Below are 21,041 nucleotides of genomic sequence, written 5' to 3'. Positions count from 1 at the left end.
AAAAGTGTAATAATTTTTTTTTCCTGAGCTCAGTACACTTATTTTCTGGACGAACCCTTTATGCGTAACCATTAAAACCCTAACCACGACAACTTAACAAAGTAAAGGACCAGGAATAGCGCACCCTGAGGGTTATGTAAATTTCAAATAAAATTATTTTATTTAATTTTTCTAAATCGTGGATAACTCTTTATATAGTAAATAATTATTTTGACTGAATATGCTATCAATGATATTATGATCCCATTTTAGACGCAAACTTTTAAGGAGCAATCGCTAAAAAACTACCGAAAAACGCTAATATATATTTGATGACTAAAAACAAATAAAACCCTTTAGAGATACTCTTTCAGTGCACACATGCATGCATGAGTACATGCTCTATAAAAACATGGACTACTTTCTTGAATGTCAGCCGCCCAACATGAACAGAAAGTACACAACTGAGGGAAAATCCTCTGGATCGACCGAGACACAAACGAGCTGAAGACGGAAGGCCTTTGGGGGGGGGGGCAGTGGGGAGAGGGAGGTGACAGTGGACAGGAGGGTAGAGAGTGGGGTTCATAGTGGGTGGTTGGTTGAGGAGGGACTGGAAGGGTGCAGGGGGTGATGGGAAATCCATTTAACCGCTCTCTCCAAGGGGAGGAGATAATAGGGCCGGGGGCAATGAAGGGGAAGGGGAGGTGAGGCGAGACGGGCTTATTTGGGGGCTCTCTAGCTGACACACGCCCCTTCGCCAACAAAAGGATTGTAAACACGCAAGCACGCTGCCGGGGGAGGACGAACTGGGAGGCCTTAGGTTCGAATATCGGTTCGAATGGCTGTATCACGTGGTGGTGGGGTGTCGTGCGATGTAAGCTGAGAAGGAATATCTGCAGAGCTTCTTCGGAAGAGGAACGAAAGGGACGTGGAAAGGGGTTCAAGTCCATCCTCAGCTCCAGTAAAGATTTCGCCGTGACCTAGAGTACTCAGCAATTGGGTGAAAATGTTGCACTTGGCACCCGGTCACCTTATCTACCGAGTTCTTCTCCTCGTCACGTCAAAAAATCTTACGAGGCCACCTTTCATTTTCCTTCATTCACATCACTCTTAATACTATATACATTTTTTTAAACTAGCATTAAGAATTAACAAAACCACAGTAATCCCCTCGAAGGTCGTGTTGATAGGTGATGATAGAGCTCGCCTAACGTTGTGCGAAAATCACATATTCTTTAGTTAGGAGAGTCAGTTTCTTTTCATGTGCCGCCTATGGTTTCCAAGAAGATCTGGTATCCGAAAAATCACACGCATTCGGTGAAGCTGAAGGTGCCCCCAGAGGCGTTATCTGGAATCGAACGCAGAATCTCCGGTCGGTTGCTCAGCGCTCTACACATTGGGTCACCATGCCCCGTAGTAAGTGATAGTTGATAAAATATCAATCAACAAGTTACATAATCGTTCTAAAATAAACATGATGACTCGATATGGCTTACCAAATGCTCCATAGATGGCATTAATGTGAAGGAGATATAATATCGTCCCTCCCTGGAGAATAATTGCCGTCTCATATTACTACGCAAAATTCATTTGATAATACTATTCCAGAAAATATTTTGCTCCTATTTCAGCGAATAAATAAAGAATTTTATTGATTTCCCTTGCTCTTGAAGGTTTGGACGATCTACTCCCTCTTCCAAAATGTGCAAATTATCTTCCTTGATAAGGCATGGGCCCCTCAAAGACTGGACCCGATTATTACCGACGGAGACAGGGAGGCACGATCTCCCATGGAGAAGGCGGAACTGCTCGCTGATCACTTGGTCTGCAGCTTTTCACCCAATCCTGGGAATTCCGCTTCTGCCGAGATTGAAGAAGAAATCGAGGCGTTTGAAAGAGCCGGAGACGCCGATCTGAAAGACGCCTCGGAAATTCTGAGATTCGACGAGAAGGACGTCAAAGAGGCAATACGTCGCCTCCGCACGAGGAAGGCCCCCGGAAGCGACAACATTCCCAATGTGGTCATTCGGGAGATTCCAAAGGTGGCGGTGAGGTACCTGACAAAGCTCCTAAATGGCTGTGTCAGGATTTTCTACTTCCCGACCACTTGGAGAAGAGCGAGAATCGTCTGCCTGCCGAACTCGCAGAAATTGGAGGTGGGTCCCGGAGAATTCCGGCCTATCTCCTTGCTTGACGGCTTCGGTAAGATATTCGAGCGACTGCTGCAACGGCCGCTGACTGATTTCGTCCGGGAGAATGACATCCTCCCGGAGGAGCAGTTTGGTTTCCGTGCGCAGCATTCCACAGTCCATCAGCTGGTGCGAACGGCGGATTTCATCACGGACAGCTTCAACAGGAATAGGGCGGTTGCTGGGGCCTTCTTCGACGTCAGTAAGGCGTTCGATCGCGTCTGGCATCCGGCTCTCTTGTTGAAGATGAGACGACTCCATTTCCCACCTTGGATTGTTCGGATGATTCACTCCTATTTGAGAGACAGGACATTCACCGTGCAATGGCTCGGGGCGAATTCAGGGGTGCGTCGGATCTCCACCGGCGTGCCCCAGGGATCAGTCCTCGGACCACTGCTTTACAATATCTACTCCCACGACATTCCAACTCCACGTGGGAACCTCGAGATCCTGTCTCTCTATGCCGAAGATACGGCCCTCGTGTGCTGCTCCTGGCAGAAGGTGACCGCGGTGCGAAGACTGCAGAGCGCTGTGGCGAATCTCCTAGAATAGTACCGCCGATGGCGCTTTGCTGTTAACGCACAGAAGACGAAGGCGATCATCTTCCATCCGGGAAATGGTCGGCCGCCAGGAGTGAACCTAACTGTGAATGGAGTCGCCCTACCGTGGGAATCCGAAGTTACCTACCTCGGAGTGCTGATGGACCGGAAACTCCTTTGGAACGCCCAAGCGCTTCGTGTACGCAGAAAGGCATTCGCGGCGCTTAGTCGGCTCCGGCCGATTATCCGCCCGCCGGTCCTGAGTATGGACACGAAGCGTAGACTGTACCAAGCGTGCGTGCTGCCTGTCATCACGTACGCTGCTCCAGTATGGTCAGGAGTGTCGCGAACGAGTCTCGCTCAAATTCAGGTGGTGCAGAATTCTGCTCTTCGTAACATCATGGCACGCGGTCGTTACGCCCGCGTTTCCGAGATGCACGAGGACGGAAAGCTGGAAACCCTGGACGTCCTTCTGCCTAGAATATCTGGAAAATTCTTCAGAAAAGTGGCAGAAGCGGAAGTAAAAGTAATTCGCCGGGTTGGCGACATAAGGGTCTGGCCATGGGACCGCTACAAGCGCCCCATAGCATCCCAAGACGAGCAAGACACCCTTCCGGCAAAGAAGAAGCCAAGGCTGCTCTGAGCGGGAATAAATCAAACTACTGACAACGCAGAAGAATTCTTCCCGCCTTAGTAGCCTTGGAGGCTGGAAAGGCGCAGTGTAAGGGCTACGCAAGAGCCCTTGCAAGAAACTGCTCTAAAGTTAATAAAAGATGAGATATTGTCTTTCCTCAATCGATATAATTCTGAGTTACCAGAAGAAGAAACGTCTTGAATTAACTCTAATTTCGACATCACTAGTCCGTGATGTGATTTACCATTGTGGCGTGTTTATAAATTAGCAATAGTCTCGATAAAATGAAATATATTACAAATTAAGAGGATCAATGAAAATCATTGTATTTGGAAAACGCTATGGAAAATAAATATATGCTATGTAAAAGGACACTTTAAGGTACCTGGTCAGCAACAATGAATTGCATCCTAATGACGAATCAATCAATGGTATCAATAATGACGAATCTTCTTCCCTAATGAAACGTAGGAGTTTACGTTTTTGAGCAATTGTATAGGAAAATATTCCAATTTCGCACGCATGCGAAGCCGCTAAAATGACTTTGACCTTAGAACGTGTAGTTTATTTGGAATACTGAAGAATGCTTTTTATGAAAGGACACGCACGTGAAAAGTAAAACTTGAAATAAATACGGTTGCCATTTTTTTATGGAGTAAATTCACAAGGAGACCGCAATAAGAATTCACAGCACTTAATGATGACTAAATGTTCCTAGAGAATGTTACGGGAAGACTACGATATTACTAATGCGTTTCGCCTTTTTATTATAATTATATTACTCCAACCGTCAATTCAAGAATCGCCTAAGTACTAAAATCAAAGAAAATGGATGAAGGGCGTATTGGTTGGCAGTGGGGAACTGAAAACTGTCATAGAGGAGAGAATGCAAGTCGAATGAGGAAAAGGCAGGAACAGGATAGGGATAATGTAGGGGATGAAGGGAGAAAGGAGATGAAGAAGGGCTTGATGTAGAGTAGGTTGCTAGATTTTATTTTGTTAGGAGCCTCAAAATATTTTTTAGAAATTTAGAAATCTTAACCGGTGGATTACCTTATCATAATAACTCAATTCAAGCCCAATAGAAAGTCGGTGTCACTATTCTAAGTTCTTAACTCAACGATCCATTTCTATTCCACTTTTATTTACTGGTCGATGTTTTCTCATATCGCACTTCAATTTGCAATGGCTGTCCTTTAATTATCTTCAATTATACCATGCATTATGAATAAGAAGATTGGCTCATAGCAGCTCTCCAAGCTATCCTGTTTCAATTTGCAAATCTCTTCGTTCCTTTGTCGGTGAGTCCCCAACCGCCGCGCCGGCGCCTCCCACCACTTGCCTCTCACAACAATCCGCCCTCGGCCTTCCTCAGTGAAACGCCCACACTACGCTTCGTTCTAATAGTTTATTCGATAAACTATTTTGCTTCAGATTGCGTCCTTTTTCTTCTCCTTACATTCATGGTGCCCAGAAAAACCTATTCCCCTTCCTCTCGTCTACCTCGCCCCGACTTCCATTTTCCCCTCCCTCGACATTCCTATCAAATAAAAATCTCTCGATATCTCTTAATCCATTAAGTGAAGCCTGATGAGCACTTGCGTCCTTATTAATTTTTAGAAAAAAGGTTTTAAGAACTTCTATGGCCGTAAATTAGTTAAAACTTTAAGATGGCCGCAAGGCTGTTATGTTCCTTTCTTTTTTTTTTGCTCTTAAGCAGCGCATAAACCCGTCAATATCTTCCATCTCTCCATAAAAAATCCTTATTTCACACGTAAGAAACGAGTAAGAATGGAATGGAAAAGCTTTTGTGGAGAGATTAATGAAAACGCGAATGAGGTCATCATCAAAACGGAATACTTTTAATGATAAGTGAAGGGGCGTTTCGGAGAAACGAATGACTGAGAGTCGTGCGTCCGAGATACCAATGGAAATGTGCGAATGCAGCACGAAGAGAGCAAACTGATGACATTGGAACAAGGGTATAGTGAGGAGAAAATGCAAGAATCCAAGAGCAGACTAAATTCAAGTAATTATCTTGAGTCTCCGAGGTCAAGTAAGAGGCATACTCTTTGAAAAGATCAAGAACAACTAGTAACGTAGACAACCCCCGGGGTACCATTAGAGCGTAATTCCGAAGACAGATGAGGACGGAGAAAATCGAAACTTGAATCCGGTGCCGCTTTCTTAAAAACCACAGAAACAAACATTCAGCTAAAGGATTTGAAGACAAATTGTCACCCAAACGATTCGAAAGAGGAACGAGTAAGACCATAATTAGGCCTTATGTAACCAGTGGAACAGAAAATAAGTTATAAACGTCAAGCAAAAAAAAATCGGGAGATTACTCTCGCAATATACCTTTGGAAATAGAAATTGCCGAAAAAGTTGAAGTCGACTGTAACGGCAAAGGGACAATTACCTATCGACTCTAAGAGAAAAAAGGCTTCATGCACCTTTTCTATGACGGAAGAAAATTGGAAACGAGAATTACTGAAAAACGATTACAAGGAAGCATCTTCTCCAATCGATATGTACTCTGACAATCAAAGAGAATCGTTGTTAGTTCAACTTCCAACGTTGAAATTAACATGAGAACTTTTGTAGATACCATCACAAGTACATATTGCCGATAAATAAGAACTAAAGACATTTTAAAATCAATGAATCAACGTGGATGTAACATAAAGGACGCCAATACTTAGAGCGATTAATATGCGAAAGAGAAAATACGAAGGTTGAAATCACAATAAGAGAAGAACGAAGTGAATTCTCTCATCCTCCTATTTCAGCAGCATGAAAAGGGATGAAAGGAAATAAAAAAGAAGGATATCAAGAACAGCTGAATCTGGAAAAGGTCTTCTGGTGAAGAAGAAATCACTGTGCTCAATGAGAGATGGCAGCGAGAGAAGGGGAATCACGTGAAAACATTTCGAGCACGGCACTCCTTGGATTGAACACTTGGGAAATGGAGAGAAGAGGGCGCTGTGGCGAAAAGGTCAAATTAGAAACCACTGAACGCACAGAGGGGAATGGGTAGAGGCCACGAGGGCACAATGCTGAGGAAAAGAGCTAGATGGATTGGACCACCGGAGACACAAATGGTTGGTATAGTGTGTGTGTATATATACACACGCATACAAGGACGTGTGTATATATATATATATATATATATATATATATATATATATATATATATATACATATATACATATAGAGAGAGAGGGGGGGCAAGCAGGAAAGAAGGGGTATCGTGCTGCTCGTAAAGTGCTGGTTAGGCAAGTAATGGAATCATGCACTCTTCGAATTGAAGAACTAATTATGATTAAGCCCTCGAACCTTTTCTCATTGAACAGTCTCCCAACACTTCCATCCATCCCATCCTGATTCCTTTTCTTTATACATATAACATCCCCCACCTTATCCAACCTCAGATCACTTAAGCATTTGTTCTTCTTCATTTCCCCTTAGGTCGAGTATATCCACGTTTCACAACCGTGCTAAGCTACATCCGAAGGAATTAGGTATTGAATAATCCCTTTCAGAACGCTCTCCTCGGAAGCTTCGTTACAATTGATTACTCTATGTTAAATTTCGCATTTATCCATCGCCATTAGCAGCGCTTTATCCTTCGCAGTTTTCCCATTGAAACTTATGAGATATAGAAATCAAAAAATCTCACATTTTTTCTGCATAATGAATGTAGACTGAATTACCTGAATAACTGGTTGGCCCTTGCTGTGCAAAAGATAGTAGAGTAGATTAAAGGTTTTGGTTAACTCTATCTGTATATATATATATATATATATATATATATATATATATATATATATATATATATATATATATATATATATATATATATACATACTTCTATATCTTTCGATGAAGACGGAGCAGATTTCCGTCGAAATGATCAAGAAATAACGTATGAGCGTTCTTTTTATGTGTTTCTATATTGTTTGTTGCTGACCAATTTATTATATATACATATATATGTATGCTATATATACATATACACAAACACACACACACACATAAGACAGGCGTGAAGAGGGCATAAAACACTAAAAAAAGGACACTTATGATTTTGTTATTGTAGTATTTTGGTGGTACAACTACGTTTTTCAACGGTAGTAAGAAGACCATTTTTTTCAATTATGAAAAAAAAATAAAATCGTGAAAGTCCTTTTTTTTAGTGTTTAAGCCATCGTCACTCCGGTGTTTATATCGTACTTATATTCACTTTTGTGATTTTTTTGGAAGACATTTTACATTTACATATTTATTTATTTGTGATCAAGACAAAGGTGCTAACAAACGCTATTAAACTTGGAAAAAAACGTTAACATAATAATGCCATTCATTTCAATTACTAGGAAACGTAGCAGTCATGGCTTCGAGAATCACATTAAAATATTCTCTATCCTTCAGCTTAGAATGAAATCATACAATGTATCTTAATTCTACCTTAAATTACCTTATGGGATCAAATTTTCAAATAATCATGCACAAAAATGTCCACAAACCAATTATAAATAAACACAGAAAAATTTAGTTACGGCTGAAAAAATATCGGGAGTCGATTGAAGTTGCAGTATTTTTTGGCATGCGGTGTATGTATGCTATTTTATATACGGGTATAGACGCAACCTAGACATCAATCGGATGGGGGCCCTTGATGAACGTTTCTTCCTGCTGTCAGCCACCTGCTCTTACAGGGTTCGTCCGGAAAATAAGTGTACTGAGCTCGGGAAAAAAAATTTATTACACTTTTACATATCTTAAGCTAATATTCCTCAAAATAGGACCCTTGTGAGTCGATACACTTGTTCCAGCGGCGTTCCCATTCCTGGAACGCTCCCACGAAGGCATCATCGGGAACCTCTCGAAGACACGTCGTCACGGCCTCTTTGACGGCGTCCAAAGTCCCGTATCGCGTTCCTTTCAAACTCCTCTTTATCGTCACCCGAAACAACGTTCTCTAAAAAATGTGGATCATTTTTGCAGTGATCCGCAAGTTGTGTCGCGATTTCCAAACGATTGAGTCTTTGATCATCACTGAGCACTTTCGGCACCAACTTTGCAGAAATTTTTCGCATCTGTAAAATAATCTCGTGCACTATTGTTTTTGGCACATTACACTGCTCTGCTATCATCCGAACACTAAGACGACGATCAGAGTTCAGTACATCGCGAACTTTTCGCACATTTTCGTCGGTGAGTGTCGTTGATGGGCGTCCAGGCCGTGGTTCGTCGTCGACCTCTTCTCTGCCCTCCACGAACATCTTGTGCCACCGAAAGATCATGTTTCTGGACATGGCTGACTCCCCGTAAGCCTGGTTAATCATACCGACAGTTTCGGTAGACGATTTCCCAAGCTTTACCGCAAATTTGATGGAATAACGCTGCTCCAAAAACTTCGGCATCGCGTTCCGTGACGTGGGTCGAGCGTGGAGGTTCGCGTTAACAGAGCTCCTCACTACACCACAGCTCAGAGCCGACTGCCTTTTTCAGCGTCGCTTGCCAACATACCCCCCTCCAATCGCAGCCCGTCAGAGCGGTGCTGGGCGCGCCTGGAGCGGCGGGAAAAAATCAGTACACTTATTTTCCGGACGAACCCTGTATGACACGTTAAAACGAGGCCAAAGACTCGATGGATTGATATTTCAAATTTTTTTGCTGATATTTAATTGATGCTCATATTAGATATTTCATTCTAAATGAATCTTTATCAGAATTACTTCAAGCACGCATTCATCTTACATTCTGTCTTTTCAACTAATAACTTCAGGTTTGTCGGGTTGCTCTCCCTGTCTGGTCCATTTTGGTGAACCACATTTTTGTCAGCATCCCAGTCGTCACCTCCGGGTCCACGGTTTTCACGAACATTTACTACAGAATGGAACTTTTTTTTCGTTGGTTCATCCCATTAAAGTCGACTTTATCTGGTCATTTCTCGACAATTGGCGCCTGGCCCAATCTGGACCCCGGTCCATAATCCGATCCCAGGGGGCATGGACCGAAAAGAGATCGGGGACGAGTTCGCGTCGCGCATATTTCGCGTCAGAAGAGCTAACCGAATCCGGGAGCGGAATGAAAAATGGTGTGGCCGTTGTGTGGAGGCAACGGGGGGAATGGAGCGAAACAAATGGGTACTCGACGGCCAGGTGAAAGGGACCACGAGCGGCGGAGCAAGAGGAAGAGTGGATTTCACGGGAGAATCGGGATCTGAACCAACTGTTAGGTGGGCGCGGGGAGGGGGCGATATTTGACGGCTGGCATTGATTATGTGGCTATGACGATGCATCATCGCCTGCCCCTTGGAAATGGAATCCCCCGTCTTCCTCCCTCCCTCTCTCCCTGGAAGGGCAAAAACAAGGCGAGCACTCGTCACCGCAAAATTCCAATTACTAACGGCGCCAGAAAACCGATTAATTCATCGCATTGTTGCGCGCACCTCAGGTTGCTAGCCGACCGCACACTTCCTCCTCCTCCATCCCCCCTTTCCTTGACCCCCTCCCCCCTCGATGTCCTCAACCACACACTCTAGCTCGTCCACACAGGACGATTGTCATTCCCACTCGCCCCACCCCCCTATCCAAAACCCCCGCCCACCATTACTTCGTGATACACCGCGTTCTATTTCCAGGGGCACGGCGCGATATGAACGTCGGGGAGCCAGTCACACCCCCGCACCCTCCTCCCACGGCTCCCAATCATGACTCCCAACCCTCTAACCCCCCCCCCCCTTTTGATTCGCGTTGGAAGGGGGAGTGAATCTCGGAGAGCAGTTGTTGCGCACAGGCAGGTTTCATTTCAAATTATCGATCGATTGACGGTGGTGGGGAGATGGTAGGAGGGAGGGAGGGAGGCGGGGTGGGGGAATTATTTTCCGGCCAGGGGTGGGTGTGGGTGGGGGGCAGAGGAGGCTGCGAGGGTAAATGCCATGCCAATCCAAGAGTCATTCAGTCGTTGGGAAAGTCAAAAAAGAGAGAAATAACAAGGAATTCCATCCTACCTCGATGGAGCACGACATGTCAACGAACTACGCCTCATTAAAAAGGGCGGGTCACGTTGCCACGTCAGAGACAAGATGCCTTCGATGGTAATCATTATGGCAATGATAATGACATACATGCCGACGATTATGTTTTTTTTAATATCTGCGAATTATGACGGCAAAAATCCCAGCGATAATGATGCACAAAAACATTAGAAATTGTCTCAGTGATTTCGAGGTTACACTCAAATGGGAGAGTAACGGAAGGGAAGGTTCAGCATCATTAAAGTAAACAGCGATATTCACGCGTTGGAGAACATGGATATTTTGCCTACATTATTGGTTCTGATCCGCAATAGAGTTGTGAATTCCTCCTGTCGTTTGCAAGTGTCACACCCTTGCTATTATTTTACCAATTTAAAATAAGCGAATGGGAAAAGAAATCGGATCAATGGTATTGTTTCAATGGCGTTAATGCCAATCAAAATATGGCACACCACCGCGTCGCGAAATGATACACTTGTTACTTCTTTGTCGGAAAAGGTAATATTGGATTATCCTGTGGTAGTAGAATTAAGTCGACTGCGATATTTCCTAAAGAATTTGGGCACCCCTTATTACACCCCTTGGGCACCCTTGCATTAATATATGTGTTTCCAATGCAAATTCACACTAGCGTCTGCAACAGAACCACATTTTGAATTATTTTATGGTACACCCTTGATACTAAGCGATTTTTTTCCCTAAATTCAAAAGCATGTATTAAATAGTTACACTGAATTTGTCATATTTTATGTAGCTCTCACTTCAAAAAATGTTGGAATTTTACCCATCTTTAGTTAGCTTATAAGTTTCATTAAATGCTTCTCATTAAATAGAATCACCTAACTGTACAGGTAAATTAGTTATATCCTGTAAACAGTTAAATCTCCACCCAAGGCCGCTCAAAATGAAAAGACCCCTAGTTACAGGGGTTAGACTACATAATTTACGTAGCAAGTAGATTTAAAAATACTGCAGCACAATTGAAATCAAGACAATATAATGTGTTACTTCACGATGAACTCTTATTATAGTGAAAAGGAATATCTTGAACAGTGATGAACATTTTATTACTTATTACAATTTAACATTCCTTTCACCAAACATGTTTTTTTCTCCTTTTGGGGACTGCATCAGGACAAATAACAATGGATGATGAAAAAATAACTGATAAGAACAGGCTCCATTGAAAAAAGAAACATAACAAATTGGTGATAGTTCTTCAATGCTGTTTTCTGAAACCGTACGGAACATGAAATTGTCCTACTCTATATCATGTACATTTACTGAATTAAATGTGCACTAAAATTGATTCCATTCAAGAGAAACATGTTGGGTACCTGATTGGTGGATTCAGATACGGCTTAATAATAGCAGTAATTTGTAACGGTAAAAGCCCGCTTTTGCAGCATTTGGGGGTTGGGGGATAAGCTTTTTCACCGTATGCACTCCCGATAAAATGCATGAACATGTCCTCGAGTTCGTGAGGCGATTCCTTCACCTCTAGGGAATCGCTCACCTGGGAGCGAAGCACGGCACATGCCAGGAGAACTTTTGTGAGGGAAATAATCAGCTGTTGCCAAAAAATCAATCGCTTCCATAATAAAACGCTTGCGAACTCCCATGCTTCACGTTTCTCGTCCCGCTGCACCATCCATCCTTCCCTCCCGCCTCAGCTTCCTACGGCAGGATATATATTTTAAAAAAGGATAACGGGGGGCAGGAGGGTCGGGAAAGCGATAGGATCCGTTGCTTTTCAAGAACATTTTCAATCAAGTCTTTATTCTCATACCCAGAGGGTCATCATATCACGGTAAATTTTTCCCTTAAATAGGCGCGATTTTGAAAGATACTTGCAGTTCGAAAGATACGGGATATTACTCATTTGACTGCCATGAAAGTAGAACATTTTTTTACTGTCGTTCTTAAAAGTAAACCATCTCAATAGGCATACGTATTCAATATAAGTATATGATTTGATAACTTTAAATATTGATAATGATATCTGGAAAGTAATAATTAGTTTTATATCCGAACCCATTGATTGCAATAATCATTTTCAGATTCAAGGAACCCATATTTAAGTACTAATCCAAACTATTGGTGGCAAAAGTGAGAGCAAGACCTTTCCACACAATACTATATCATTATCTCAAGTGCGTTCATTTCACACAACGAAGGGTTAAAATCTTAGGGTGTCGTTCCGAAGAACCGTTTGAGAATATTCGTAATACCTTTCGACGATTGGATGCGAGCGAATTTCCTGGGATAGGGAATCTCGTCAAGTTACGAATGAGATCCTCAAATGGTATCCTGGGAAGGAATCCAAGTTGAGTTACGCGCTAACCTCTCAAACCCGACCACGGGGTTTGGAAATCCTCGCGGAGGCCTCTTTCACGCCGGAATTCGTCAAATATGCGAGAGGTCGGAGAAACGTCGTTATCACCGTAACCAAAGATCCGATTCCGATCTCGCGCTCCAATTGGTGCTGCCAAGTATGTCATTCCTAAGGTATATCAATATTTTCCAAAACCGTGCAAGAACGCAGGGGGTTTTATTTTTGGACAGATAAAGACTGAATTTAATTTTCTTTTTAATTAGGAAGTCCGTAGGGTTGAATAAATTTTTTTTGGTCTAGATCAACGGGGCGATTAATTTCTAAGGTTGCGATTAGCGATTTAAAAAATTATTCATTTTATCGGTTTCAACGACGGTATATTCTCCTTTCTTTACAATGTCGTCTCGTGTATAAATTTCATCCTGTTTGGTTTACATTTTTCCTTTAAGGGACAGCGTTAAACATGTGTGTATTTTTCCAGCAGTTTTAGTTATTACGTGTAATCCTCTTACCTCGAATAACATCCATTCCTTATATTTTTTAGATATCCTGTAACAGTTTACTATCGTTTGCTAAGATTTTCATCCACTTGGATGGCTTTCCTTCGAATTCAAAAATCTAAACCGTCCTGCGCTGGCATCCAACTGCAAGGAGCCCATTTCAACAGCCATGCCACTCCGACGCCAAGTTTCAGCACCACATTTCGACGTCCAAAGGATACGTCCGGGCCGACTCATCACGCCACTTCGCGTCCTTCCATGCGAAGCAACATCCAATCAATCGCACGCAACGACTTTTCAGGACTTATTGCGTAACATTTTTCTTGTAAGGGATTTGATTCTTTCTCCTTGTGCATTAAAATTTCCGTCCTTCCTCCAGTTCCTGTCAAACTTCGTGAGATTGTTACCCACTGTCGCCTTGTTTTATAGTATCTGCAGCAACGCCCTTTTTTAAATAAAAAATCACGTCTCGCTCCCCCCTATTTCCTAGTTACACACAACTCGTGGGGGAAAATGAAATCTTCTCATATAGCTCTTCAAATATTTTCATTTAGGTAAACGCACTTACCTTTTGGAAATTATGATTTGTTTCAATCGTAAAAGGGAAAAAGTAAAAGGAATAATCATAGCAATAGATTAGGTATATATTAATGATAGCTATGATTGTTAACTTAAAAAAATATGAAAAAGACAGATTATGAAGTAAGGTCAATCACTTGATGATATGCCAGATAACCCCAATCTCATAGTTCAGGAATGCTTATTCAAAGTAAAATAAATGTAACACAAGGCCGATTGTAGCATCCCAGTAACGACACATCATCTCATCAAGAGTGTTAGGTTGAAATGTAATGTGGCGCCGTTGTTTTTTTCTTGTACCTTTGTGATCTGCTTGCTTTGCAATCCTGCTGTTTTTATTTTACAGCTCGGTGGAGCCTTTATTACAACGATAAGGAGATACAAAACTCACTCACTCTTTTCTACGTCCATCAGTGAAGATTATGAGCAACAAAGCATAGCGTTCAGGCGTTAATTACGGGGTAATTCAATACGCTCTTAGCGCATGTCCATCGGAGTTTAAATTATTCAGGAAGATATCACCCCATGGAAACCTAGTAAAATAAATAAAATATCCGGTTGGTCACGAGAAGGGAAAAATATTAATTCATACACGAAACAGCTCTCAGTTCTCCAGATGAACGGATCTCCGAATCGGACGGAGGGAACGAATCTCTCCTCCCTGCGTCACGGTGAGCTTTTGTTTCCGCGATCCAATCTTTGTTCCCGAGGGTGGGGGGCTGATTTACGGGGACAGAACTTTTATCCCCCCCCCTCTCGCCTGGAATCATTTTCCAGCCCCATGCACCGGCTCCACGGTAAAAATTGAGATTTTTCCGAGACGCGGAGACGATGGGTTTCGCGCCCGGGAGAAAATTCCACCGCCAAGGTTACGACGACGCCAGCGCGTCGAAACGAGAGGAGGAGGGAGAGGAGAAGGAGAAGAGAGAAGGATAAGAGAGAGAGGGAGGGAGCGAAAAAGGAAAAGGCGGTGGGGAATCAATTTTTCGAATCTTCGCATTCCAGCCGCGTAATGGCTTGAATTCATCAGGCCCACACCCTCACGCACAAATGAGGGCCGAAATACGTACACTCAAGGGGGCAGACTATCACCCTTAACACTCCTCGATGCAAGCCACGGTGTGGGGGAAACAGAGTAGCAATATCCCAATAACAATATTTCACTTAAGGGACCTCGGGTGAATGGGAAACCAATAAACGTGCGGTGTTTCCCTGCTGCTGTTATCGTCTTCGCCGGAGAGAGTCGCTGGGGACATCGCATCGAGTGCCATTAGAGCCTCAGAAAGTTGATCAAGAGCACTACAAAATGGGAGCACCACTATTAAGTAGCACTGAAAACTATCGGTTCATATGAAATTCAAAACGCTTCTCAGAAGCAATGAGAAATTGTTTTTTCCTCTCCCTTGACTCTCTAATTTATGCAAAAAATCCATCCACAGATGAAAACACAATTAAAAATAATATGAGGTGCATATTATCATTATAAATACTCATTAGCTATTGAGTAACTTGGAATAAATAAAATTTACAAATGTATAACTTTGGATACTGTTATTTAAATGAAGTTAAAGGGACGTGGTAATCCAGTTGGTAGAGTGCCGGACTAATCACCGGGGGGCCCGAGTTCGATTCCGGGTGACACCACCAGGCACCCTCAGCTTCACCCGAGCTTGTTATTTTTCGAATACCAGATCTTCCCGGGAAATCACAGATGGCACGGGGTATGAGTAACTCTACCCCCCATTATTACCCTGATAATGTGCGAAATTCACATGCCTTTGGCCTTAGTACTAGGTGAGCTCTACCCACGCCTATCAAACCGACCTTCGAGTTGATAACTGTAGTAAATGAAGCTGTAGACATCACCTACCAAACTGACCTTCGGGTTGATCACTGTATTTATGGTTTAATGAGAACAACGTCAGCATTCGAAATAAACTAAGGAACCAATGAAGCCATATTAGCAATTCCACCATACTGCACAATCCATCACAAGATCAACACCACAAGTCCGTATTAGTCACCTTGAAATTCCACCCCGACGACATTCATCTCGCGTTGGTTAACGTAGATACGAACTTGTATTTAGTAGTGCCATTTTCGCATCTTCCCATTTTGCACGCGACTAGACAAGAGGGGAGGGTTGTAAGAATTGGTCGATAAACAAGTCACGCATCGAAAATGGCCAAAATTTACCGTGACTTGAAAATCGGCCACAGGCGCCGTAAATGAATAAGACGTATTAATTTTGGTTTCAAAATATTTACACATAGCAACGGTGGCGATAGGAATGACAAACTTACTAAATTCAAGACATTTAATTGACTTAATTTCAGCAGGTTTTGTTTTGAACGAAAATTCATAGACTTCGACCTGCAAGCATGGTATCAAATACTGAGTAATTTTGCCAAAACCTACTCTCACCGAAAACCCATGACGAAGTTCTCTCAAGTCCTTCAAAAACTGTTAAGACTAAGAGGTTAAAATCAGGTGCTTCAGCATGTGATCGAAAAGAATGTAGTGAACCTTCAAGTGTATGTATTTTATTCGGTTTATATTGATCCCCATATAAATCGCCGCTGTAAAAACGTCAAAGCTAATTTTCTGATTCTCCATTGTACAAATTATCCCCCTGCCCATCATAGATAACCTGCTGAATTTTATCTTATTAATTCAGTGGATTTTGAAATACTACATGCAAGACAACGATTTTTACACACTGTCAAAATCGGGTGTTTAAATTACACGCATTTAAGCATGAAAATTAGTTTTTACTAGTATTGGTCATTCAGACGCATATTCAATCGTTTGAATGTCCATCGAAGAATAAATCTGCAGAAGACTTAGTCTGTACTGCACGAAACTTTATGTTTTTATTTTTCAGTTTTTTTAATGACATAAAATAACACCAACGTTATTGACTGACCTCAGTTTAAGATTATATTTCATTTTAGTATTGATTTATATTACCTCGTAAAAGGTGAAAGAATAAAAACACTGATAATCAAGCAGAGGCTGAAAAATCTGCATGAAGCTAAGGTGAATTTTGGGAATTCGCTGGTTGGTGAATGTTCACATTTCATATCTCACCACAATAGATAGGCGAACTCTCCAAAAAATAACAAGGAGCATTACTTTTCATTCCTGAGTCCTTCAGTCCTTTTATCTTAAGGAATATTGACCCTAATAATAGTGTAAAATCATTGTCTGATCTACATCTATCTGTATTTATTCCGCGTCATGCAGAGAAATGTGGTCAAAATATTGCCAAAGATTCCAGTGATAAATATCCTCATCGACCGGGCGAAATGCGTGAGGTCTCCCGAATATATTATACTGCAAAACTTTCTTCATCGCATGCTCACTCAAGCCAATTGACAAATAAGCGAGTGCTCCTTAATTACACGGGGCACTTCCTTGACGTGACTTGACATCATTGCTGCCTCGAACGGAATGTCACCAGAAAACTCTTCCATGAATGCCTGCTCGTTTCCACGCGACCAATTAGAAACCACCAAAAAAGAGGAGATAAAAAAACGCTTATAGGGTTCGAATCGGCTGTTTCCTGGGGACATGCATGTGGTGACCATCATTTCAAACTTGATATTCTAAATGACGTAACTTCTAAGTCTTCGATTTAAATAATGTACGTGCATATAGCACATGCCACGGATGTGTGCGTCACAGATGCCGAATACGTCAGATGTCGCTGGAAGGAATGCCCTCCAGCGACAGTCTGGGTAACAAACGAGCAGAAATATTCGTAAATTCGATTTTCGTTTATCGCTTGTCATAAAACAAAAAATCTCGCTCAAGAACTGAGTAACATGACAGATGAAGAAATGATTGAAATTAATCATTGAGGTTTTTACAAAATCCCTACCGCTGCGAATATAGCGCATTAAGTACCACCTTGCACGAAAATAACTTTCATCCGCATTTTATTTCTGTGTCTAATTTCGTCTTCAATCCAAAGAGTATTGCTTCTATTTACCTCGTAATGAATCATAATCTGCGATATCTTGCATAAACTTTTAGCCTGCAGAAAATGTTAATGGGACATCGAGATCATTTATAATTTGAACCAGCGCAATTCATCGTGCATTATAGAAATTACACCGTTCATTTGCATTACTATAATTTACTGTATTTAAAATTTATGAATAATCTGCTTTCGCGTAAAATAATCCATTCTCTCATTAGAATTTCAGAATTTATGATTCTTTTGGTCGCCTGCGATTGGTAATGTCCGATCACCAAATCTCAAGTTTAAAAAAAAACTTAAAAATGAAATTTTAATAATCAGAACACCGATAAAACTTACTTTTCCGATGTATCAGTGAGGAAGGAATTTGCAATCAAAGAAACTCTTTAATATACTGGTAACGCTGATTTTTTGCTTGGATTCGGCAAAAAAACGCGGATGATCAATACCAAACCACTGCCCACTTTTACTAAAAGCCCCTACAAATATCGGGTCTCTTGACTATAAGATTGATAATGCATTCAAAATATAATTAATATTAACAATGAGTAATGTTCCGTCTTGTCAGGAAAAGAAAATCCAAATATTAACTTGCAATGGCTAAAAAAATAAATAAGTTCTCGATCATTAAATGAGGAACACAATGTATATCTACACTGTTCTTTATTTACGTACAACTAGTTTCAACGCTTAGGCTTCATCATCAGGTACAAATTAATCAAAGTTCTCGATCAATAAATAATGATTAAGTAAATCTTGGGATACGACACGTACAGATGGAATTTTTAATTACCTGTTTTGATGAATCTTATTTCCTGCACATATGGATGAAAAATCATGCTTGATGATTTCGGTGTAGCAACCTTCAAACTTCACCGTTGGCGTTATCACTGTCCGCCATCTTGACCCATTCGGCAGTGACCGCATGCAGGAAATGCACACGGGGACTTTCGGGTAATGGCTAAAGCCAAAGAAATTGTAAGTCAAGGATATTAGACAATAGTTTTACTTCTAACTTTCTGGGTTATTGTCAACTCACGCGGTAGTTCTTAATCAATCTCGGTCCATGGAAGTAGGTAAATGAAACTACAAATTGGGAAGATGAATCTGGAGAATGGAGATGAATAAGACGTAAGGGAGTATGAACAGTACGAGGGAATCAGCCGAAAATTAACTCGTCAATATTTAAACCCATCAGAACTTTAATGGATTTTAACTTCTAAAGATTGGATGGGAACATTTGCAACAATACCTGTGTTAGTTTTTCTGCTGTACTGTGGTCACAATAAAATCTGACATTTAAGTGTGACCAGTTACTAACATAAAATAATCAATATTTTTCTCCGTAACGCCCGTATCCTTGTATATTGGTGTAGATAGCAATAAAATATCCAAGAAAAATTTACAAAATCCGGGAAAACTCAAAAGAAAATCAATACATGAAGCAGGAATTTGGCGAAAACAGTGAAAAATTAAAAAAAACTTTGTAATAAGTAAATTATTTTAAAATTGCAGGTTAATACTGAAGAAAAGCCATTGAAAAACCAGAAGAGTGGCAAAATTGGGACCATCAATCTCAAAGATCTAACTGTTTTACTCAATAAAATACTCAGCCATCTGTGCATTCAACGGAACATGAAGCGCTGCCGAAATGTTCAAAGAATCACTTGAAATTCGTGGCAAAACATTTGGCGAAGCAACAAAGAATGCACAAAAGGGGCGAAATTGAGCTCCGAGTTTCGATGTTTCATGCTGCGCGGCCCGCTACTTGTTCACCAGCGATAAAAGCACGCATGCAAGATGTGAAACTCATGACATAAAATTTGCCTGAATTCCACAGAGTCCGAAAAACTTTATCTAGGGAACCGAAAAAATTATCGAAAATCGCCAAATTTGGATGTGCATATCATAAAAATTTGACGACTAAGAGAAAAATTCGTCGTATACATATCTTATAGGAATTTAAATGGAAAATTATTACAGTATCTTCCCAATGAAAGCCACATTAATCCTAACTCTCCACGGGGGTCGTGTCCAACCAATATAAATGTCCGAAAATATAGGTTTCCCTCGATCTTATCAAGGGTGAAACGAAGAGTTTTTTGAGGTTGAATACCGAGCCATTGAACTCGGAAGTTTCCCGAAGACATGCACCAGAGGTAAGGCCTTATCATATGCGCGGAGTGCGCGGTCGTCGGGGGAGGGGGGTAATTACGGCGGGTAAACTCCACGAAATGGTGAAAAATTGAGACCCAAGGGGCGCATGAGGAATATTGTAGCAAAATCTTGACCGTCACCGCCCCTCAGTCGAAGGACAGCCAAAGGCACTTTCATTGAGACCATAGGAACCCCAATCATGTTACCTCTACACAAAAACTCGGATCAACCCTTCGTGCACTTAATGCATCAATTTACGTTCAAAAACTACCATTATTGACTACGCCATTTTTTTCAGAATACACCTAATGCACGCAAATACCACTGAAGTACGCTCTACCTATCAAATCGACCATTGCGATGATAACTGTAGTTTAGTATCATTTATAAACATATATGTATGTATGTATAGCATGTAGTTAAAATCAATCCATATAAATAGTTAGTGATAGAAACGTACCAATATTCCATACAGGTTTAGTAACCTCAAATAAAAAAAAACCATAAACAGTAATCAACCCGAAGATCGGTTTGGTAGGTGATGGTAGAGTTCACCCAGTACCAAGCGTGTGAAATTCACGCATCAGGGTAGTGGGGGGCAGCTCCTTTCCCTGTTCCTAACCTTATATACTCCTTGGAAAATGGTTTAGAACTTATGCAACTTGAGAAAAAAGAACCTAAATCATATTAACTGAATTATAAATGAATATCATATCCCCTAAGAACTGTTTAATTCCATTTCTATTAAAACCAGTCGATGTGCACTTTCTTCATTAATATCGCATTGTTGAAAATTGACATTATGTAAATATTAATAATTTTTCAATCGACGAAAACATATCTACATCTACATAAAATCATGAAAGCCACCACAAGGGCGTGTGGAGGGAGTTGTTAGGCCGCCAGCCATGCATGCACAATCCCAATTATGTTACCTCTACACAAGTATTAGTTTGATCATGCAATCGATAAGTTTTAATCACCCGAAAGAAAGTACTTACATGCAACAATATTCAATAATAGGATACGCATATTCAAAGCATGCTGTAGAACAGTTTAAACGATGGGTTTATCAAATAAAAAAATAACATGTAGG

This window comes from Hetaerina americana, unplaced genomic scaffold, assembly GCF_022747635.1.
Source record: "Hetaerina americana unplaced genomic scaffold, ioHetAmer1.1.p SCAF_3, whole genome shotgun sequence".
Classification (NCBI taxonomy): domain Eukaryota; kingdom Metazoa; phylum Arthropoda; class Insecta; order Odonata; family Calopterygidae; genus Hetaerina; species Hetaerina americana.
Note: the sequence above shows the minus strand (reverse complement) of the source record.